Raw genomic sequence first — 7,500 nt, forward strand, 5'->3', positions numbered from 1 at the left:
ACCAGAAATACGTGTGTCTGGCAGTGCTAGGAATTTTCTTCTAAAGATGTCAGTCCGTGTGAAAATTTCTTGCGTGATGTGACCCTCAATATTTTTTTCTCGTCTTCTAAATCTTGAAAAGGATTAGCTCCAGATTTAAATTATTTCAAGTTGTATTAGATGTTTATTTTTATTTTTATTATTATTATTGTTATTATTTTTTTTTTTTTTTTTTTTTTTTTTTTTTTTTTTTTCTTCTTTTTTTAGAATTAGTAGATCTGTTGATTTAATGTCTGATCAACAAAAAAATGCATCTCATTCTATCAAGACAATTTCGGAAGATGTAAAAAAGATGCAACGGGAGGAGAAAGGAAAAAGTGAATAACGGAAGAGAAAGAAGGAATTGCAAGTCATTGAGAAAGAGGTGGAAACGGAAATAAGAATAAACGAAACGAAAAGAGACGAAAACAAAGCATAATTAAAGAAAACATTAAGAAAAAAAAATGGAAACGAAAACAAAAGAACACAGATTAAAAAAAGTATAGAATAATATAATGAATAAGAGACAAAGACTAAAAAAGCCTAGAGATAGTAAAATAAACAAAAACAAAGAAATTAAAACGAAAACAAAAACCATAGAATAAAACAAAGCAAAAAAAGATAAAAGAAACACGAAAGCAAAAGAATAAACAATAAATAAATAAACAAATAAATAATATGAATAAAACCAAAAACCAAAAAACCAAGAATAAACAATGAACGAAAACAAACGCGCGTCGAAATGCGTGCGCTGTAATTACAGGATCCCGCGCGTCCAGCAGATCGCTTGGGAATGAATAATTAAATACGCTAATTTTACTCGAGCTGCAATAAGTATTTAAAAGTTTTAATGGCAGGTGGGCTTATTTTGGGGCGGGTCATTTGGATTTCGTGTGCGTGCGTGTGTGTGTGTGTGTGTGTGTGTGTGTGTGTGTGTGTGTGTGTGTGTGTGTGTGTGTGTGTGTGTGTGTGTGTGAGTGGAGTGAGTGAGTGAGTGCATGCGTGAGTGCGTGCGTGAGTGAATGAGTGCATGCGTGCGTCCGTGAGTGAGTGAGAGAGAGAGAGTGAGCGAGCGCGTGCGTGCGTGCGTGCGTGCGTGCGTGCGTGAGTGCGTGAGTTGAGTGAGTGAGTGCATGCGTGAGTGCGTGCGTTTCAACCCATCCCTTCAGAACACACAACTTGAATGATACTCTATTGATCAGGGTCCTTCGTCCAATTAAAAAATGGGGAAATTTGATACTTTGTTTAATTAAAATCTATGCTAGGGTTACGACGCTATGTAAATATCGGAAATGAGGAGCCGACTGTGAACACTGAACAGCTGTAATTTCCGCAAGGGTGAACTTTGAGAGAGAAGTTCAGTGACATTTTTTTCTTCTTTTTTGTTTTTTTTCCCTCAACATTATCATTATTTTCTTTATTTTCTTCTCTTTTTTATTATTCCTTTCCTTCGTCTTTTCATTCTTCTTCCTCCTCCTCCTCCTCCTCCTCCTCCTCCTCCTCTTCCTCTTCCTCCTCCTCCTCCTCCTTCTCCTCTTCCTCTTATTTATCACTTTATCCACTTTCTTTCACCTTCTCCTCTTCCTCTTTATCATCATCTCTTCCACCTCCTTCCACAATGGCATTGCATCTCCTTCATATGTTCTTCCTCCTCCACCTCCTTTTCCCTCTCTTCCACTTCCTCTTTATCACCTCCTCCTCCACCTCCTCCTTTTTATAATCATCTTCTCCTTCTCCCTCTCTTCCACTTCCTCTTTATCACCTCCTCCTCCACCTCCTCCTTTTTATAATCATCATCACCTTCTCCCTCTCTTCCACTTCCTTTCTGTCATCACCTCCTCCCTTTTATCACCATCTTCCCCTCTCCCTCTCTTCCACTTCCTCTTTATCATCACCTCCTCTTCTCCCTCTCTTCCACTTCCTCTTTATCATCACCTCCTCCTCCACCTCCTCCTTCTCCCTCTCTTCCACTTCCTCTTTATCATCACCTCCTCCTTCTCCCTCTCTTCCACTTCCTCTTTATCATCGCCTCCTCCTCCACCTCCTCCTTCTCCCTCTCTTCCACTTTATCATCGCCTCCTCCTCCACCTCCTCCTTCTCCCTCTCTTCCACTTTATCATCGCCTCCTCCTCCTCCACCTCGTTCCAGATGACAGTGTATCGAAATTCGCTTCGGAAGGCGATTGGAATGTCGCCCGCCCCCCCCCCCCCCTCATTCCCCGCGCGCGTTTTTATTGTCTTTTCTTGCTTTTCTTCGTTTATTATTTCTTCTTTTTCTTCGTTTACTGTTTTCTGATTCTTCTTTTTCTTCGTTTTCTGTTAATTCGTTTTCTTCGTTTTCTTACTTTTTTAAAAATTCCTTTTTTTTTCACATTTTCTTCTCTACTTTTCTCTTTTCGCCTTAATTATTGTTTAGGGGGATTTCTGTTCCGTCTCTTTTCCTCCTTCTATTTTCTGTTTTTTTTTTTTCACCTTTCCCCTTTTCCTTCTCTCTCTCTCTCCTCTTTTTCTTCTCCTTCTATTTTGTCTTCCTCTCATTCCTTTCTCCCCCTTTTCCCTTTCCTTCCGGTCCTCTCTTTCCCTCCTTCCTTTCTTCCCTTTTCTTCTCTTCTTCCTATTTCCTCCTTCCATCCTCTCATTCCTTTCTTTCTCCTTTTTCTATTTCCTCTCTCACCTTCCTCTATTCCCTCTCTCTTTCACACCTTCCATGTCTCCCTCTCTCCATCGTTCTTCTCTTCCCTCTCCCTGTCCTTACTCCTTTCTCTCTTCCTCTCTTTCTGCTTCCTTTCCTTTTACTTCTTGCTTTCCATCTCCCTTTACGTCTCTCACCATCTCTCCTTTCCCCTTTCCCCTTTCTCCTTCTCTCTCACCTTCTCCCTCCCTTTCTATTACTACTACTATTATTCCTACTCCTTCTCCTTCTCCTTCTTCCCTTCTTTCTTTCCCTTCCCTTCCTCCTGCTCCCTTTTCTTTCCATTTTCATTTTCTTTCTCCTCCTCCTCCTCTTCCTTTCCATTTTCCTTCTCCTCCTCCTTCTCTTCCTTTCCATTTTCTTCCTCCTCCTCTCCTTCTTCTTCTCTTCTCTTCTTCTTCCTCTTCCTCCTTTTCTTCTTCCTCTTCCTCCTTTTCTTCTTCCTCTTCTTCTTCCTCTTCCTCCTCTTCTTCTTTTTCTTCCTCTTCCTCCTCTTCTTCTTCCTCTTCCTCCTCTTCTTCTCTTCTCCTCTTCTTCTTCTTCTTCTTCTTCTTCTTCTTCTTCTTCTTCTTCTTCTTCTTCTTCTTCTTCTTCTTCTTCTTCTTCTTCTTCTTCTTCTTCTTCCTCTTCCTCTTCCTCTTCTTCTTCTTCTTCCTCTACTTCTTCTTCCTCTTCCTCTTCCTCTACTTCTTCTTCCTCTTCCTCTTCCTCTTCCTCTTCCTCTTCAACTCCCTCTCCCTCCTCTTCTTCCTCTTCCTCTTCCTCTTCCTCTTCCTCCAAGCCAGTGACGAAACCTCCCAAAGCGAAATACGAAAACGAAGCTTCACACTGCAGCTCCAGCATTATAATATTATTGGAGGAAGCGCAGTACCGCATTTTATACTGCAGCATTTATACATTTACCTTCCATTTTCCCTCGGAATTTATAACGCGCATTGCGTAATATAACTTAAAGCCCGTGAAACCGTTATTGAAAATCCGTTGGAGGTATCTGCTTTAGTGGGGGTTAAGTCGCCTCGTTCCCCGAGTCTTCTTCGGCTCTTTGGGGAGTATTTTTGGCGGGAAATTTGTGTGTGTGTGTGTGTTGTCTTTTGAGGGGATACGGAGTAATTTGAATTTTTTTTTAGGAGTGTGAAATTTTCTTCGGGAGATAACGAAGGAGGATAAGATTAAAAGGGTGATTTTTTTTTTCTTTAGGTGATGTTAAAAGAAAAGGTTAAAAGCGAATGATACGAAAGAAAGAATAAAAGTGTTGGATTTTCTTCGAAATATGAAAATTAAAGGCGTGGAGTTTTGAGAAACAAACTCGGATGGAATTTTCCTAAAAAAATATGTGAAAAAGTTTAATTTAATAATCGGGTGAAATTTCTTCTCTTTTTTATGACTAGGAGAGAAAAATAAGTTAAGTTTTCTTTGCCAGATGTATGTTGTTAAGTATATGTTCAGGGGAACCCACTAGGATGTAAAAAATCTTTATTTTCCTTTTAATTTTGTTCTATAGGCTTTTTGAGAACAGATATTTGTGTAGTTTGCTGTCGGTTTTGGTAAAGCAAAAATTAATACAAAAAAAATCAGTAATACATAGCCATCCCCCCAAAAAAAAAAAAATTTCGGATAACAAAATCTTTAGGAAAACACAGCCATCAGATTTTTTTTTCTTCGAAAAAACAAATTTTCACTAACACAGACATTTAAAAAATGTTTTCGAAAAATAAAATCTTCAGGAAAAGACATAAAAAAATAATGTAAAACCGTTCTCCACTTCGGAAAAGAACTCCCAAAATACATGCCTTCGTGCCAGCTGTTAGAGTTGTACATTGAGGCAAGTTTACGAAAGTTGAAAGAGACTTCCCTCGAGATCTCGTTATATCTGGTTATTGATCGAAAGCTTTTTTTTTTTTTTTTTTTTTTTTTTTGTGAATTGAACCATTTCTGCGCAAGAACCAGCGAAGAGAAGCTCGCAAAAGAAGGAGGAGGAGCTAAAGACGGAGACGAAGAATGAGAAGTAGAAAAAGAAGATGTAGAGGTGGGAAGAAGAGGAAGGAAAGAAAAAGCAGGAGGAGGGGGAGGAGACAGAGACGAAAGAGGAAGAGGAGGAGGAGAATGAAAAGTAAAAGGAGAAGAAGTAAGAAGAGGTATATGGCGTTTTGTGAAAGGGCCAGAACTCCACTTGGCTCCCTCGCCGAAAGCCCGACCGACCCTTGGCACTCGCGTCCCCGCCGTTTGGCACTGTGCCACGGAGCCCCTTTTAAGCTGACCATGTTATAAGCCTTAAATTGGGAGTACAGCTACGGATGCTGGTAGCTGTTTTTTTTTGTTTGTTTGTTTGTTTTGTATTTTCTTTGTTTATGTAAGTTTCTAGGGCTTAGGTATGTTTTAGTTTCATTTTGATTATTTCCTAAAAGAAAAAAAAATGTGTTCCGAGCTGGCAAAACCCTCGTATCACATTGATTTGCAGTAAAATGATCAAAGCTTAGTCATCAAGATACTTTTTTTTCTCTCTTTCTCTCGCTCTCTTTTTTTAATATTAGGTTTATTCTGACACATTTCTCCATTTTAGTTTTATCTACGATTTTCCGCTGAAATAAATCGGTGAACGGATTTGAAGAGATTCATTTTAGAGCTTTTGTTGCAGCTCGGGAGAATAAAAACAAGATTAGATTGGCGGACTCTGCTCTCCGCTACGCACCCTGGTCGGAAAAGCCATGAGGCACCTTTGGCTTTTCTACTTTGACTACCTCATATATATATATATATAATTTTATTTATGTATATGTGTCGTTTGTGTGTGTGTGTGTGTGTGTGTGTGTGTGTGTGTGTGTGTGTGTGTGTGTGTGTGTGTGTGTTGTTCGTGTGTGTGTTTTATCTCGTATTTGCTACTTTATTATTATTTTGTGGTTAAGTTTGTATTTGTTTAGTCGTTTATGAGTGTTTTTGTTCTTGTTTCAATTTTTTTTTGTATTTTTTTATATATCGGAATGGATAGAATACTCTTTTTAGAATACAATTTTGGTTAGAAAATGCTGGAAAACTATTCTGTAATGTCCTTTTTTTTTTTTTTTTTTTTTTACTCTCTATCGCGGGATGTTTTATTAACGAATTCCAATGTAAAAAGAAAGGGGAAAAAAAAAAAGGTTTAGATTGGTAATTGGAGCCTGATCTGGGATGCTAATGAAAATCGATGAGTATTTATATTTTGGAATTTTAATGGGGGAGAGGGTTTAATTATGGATTCATCTCGAAGTTGTTTAATAAAGCGATGATTTAGAAAGGCAAATATGTTGAAAGTTTGTAATTAAGAAAGTCAAGATTGATTTTTTTTTTTTGGTTTATGTGAGTTCATAACCGCGATTCTTGTTTCCTTTCGTTTTCGTTTTTTTTTTTTTTTTTTTTTTTTTTTTTGTCTGATTTTTGTTATTCATCTTCGTTTCCTTTGGCTCTTTGTTTTAGGATTTAAGATATTCATAAGACATGGTATCTCTTCTTTACCTCCTTTCTTTTCATTATTCGGTAAAGGACATGTGATTTTTTACCCTCGCCTCTTCTACAAATTTCGAGGAAGATTAGATTAGATTATTTAAAATTATCTGCCGCGTCAACAGCTAAGGTCATTAGCGGCTTTTTTCGAGGAAGAAGATGGGGACACAGATGACTATTTCTTGAACATCGTCCCCAGCTGAGAGGAGTTTCTTGAAGCCGCGGACACACGAGCGACTTTAGGACAGGAGGTTGGCGGTAATGTCCAACTCTCGCTCGACCCCCAACCTCTGTCTGAGTTGGTGTAATACTTCTCTTGCGCCAATTTTGTTGGAGGTTGGGTGTGACGGTGTCGATCGTTTGGAAATGGAGTGTGTGTGTGTGTGTGTGTGTGTGTGTGTGTGTGTGTGTGTGTGTGTGTGTGTGTGTGTGTGTGTGTGTGGTCTACTGAAGAATCCCTACGCAAGTGCAGTGCAATTTTTGATAAGATATGTTTCAATAAATAGGGCTTTACGATAAATATTGTGTATTATATCCTTACATGATTAAAAGAGTGATTATTTATTTCCACACAGCATTTCATTTGATATATAGGCCGTGACGTGACCATCCTTTACCGCACTGAGTTTGAAGGCAGGGTTGTGGAGTAAGAGGACCCCGCTGCCTTGTTAGTAGACTGGAATCGAGGAAATAATAATAATGTGACCGCAGTTTGAACCTACTTCGCCATTTCTATGATTACAAACTTTAATCCGAGATTATATGAGCACTCGTTCGAATGAATTTCCCTTGGCAGCGTGTGTTATACCTCTGAATTTATTATCCAGGATCTAGTGTTCCTTGTTTGTTCAAAGGCAAGTGTGTATTATACAGTTGAATTTATTATGTAGGGACTGATATTACTTATTGTTAGTACATTTTTTTCTCGTTTTTGCTGTTGATGATATTATTATTATTATTATTATTATTACACCTGCATATATTGTCTATGGACGGATATTTTCTACTAAATGCAATATTTTTATTAATCTATTTATTAATATTATTGTTATTGCCATTTTTATTATCATTATTAATGTTACTGTTAGTTTGCTGCTACGAATACTACTACTATTACTACTACAACTGCTGCTACTGCTACTGCTACTGCTACTACTGCTACTACTGCTACTACTGCTACTACTGCTACTACTGCTACTGCTACTACTGCTACTGCTACTGCTACTGCTACTACTGCTACTACTGCTACTACTGCTACTACTGCTACTGCTACTACTGCTACTGCTACTGCTACTGCTACTACTGCTACTACTG

The 7,500-nt window shown here is 38.4% G+C and overlaps 1 protein-coding gene across 3 annotated transcripts in view; it reads left to right on the top strand.

Moving 5' to 3' along the window:
- Window positions 1–7,500, top strand: part of LOC125034272 (nascent polypeptide-associated complex subunit alpha, muscle-specific form-like) — a 241,866-nt gene that overhangs the window by 174,721 nt on the left and 59,645 nt on the right. The gene's annotated exons all lie outside the window — the stretch shown is intronic.

Source organism: Penaeus chinensis, chromosome 17 (assembly GCF_019202785.1).
Source record: "Penaeus chinensis breed Huanghai No. 1 chromosome 17, ASM1920278v2, whole genome shotgun sequence".
In the NCBI taxonomy this organism is placed as follows: domain Eukaryota; kingdom Metazoa; phylum Arthropoda; class Malacostraca; order Decapoda; family Penaeidae; genus Penaeus; species Penaeus chinensis.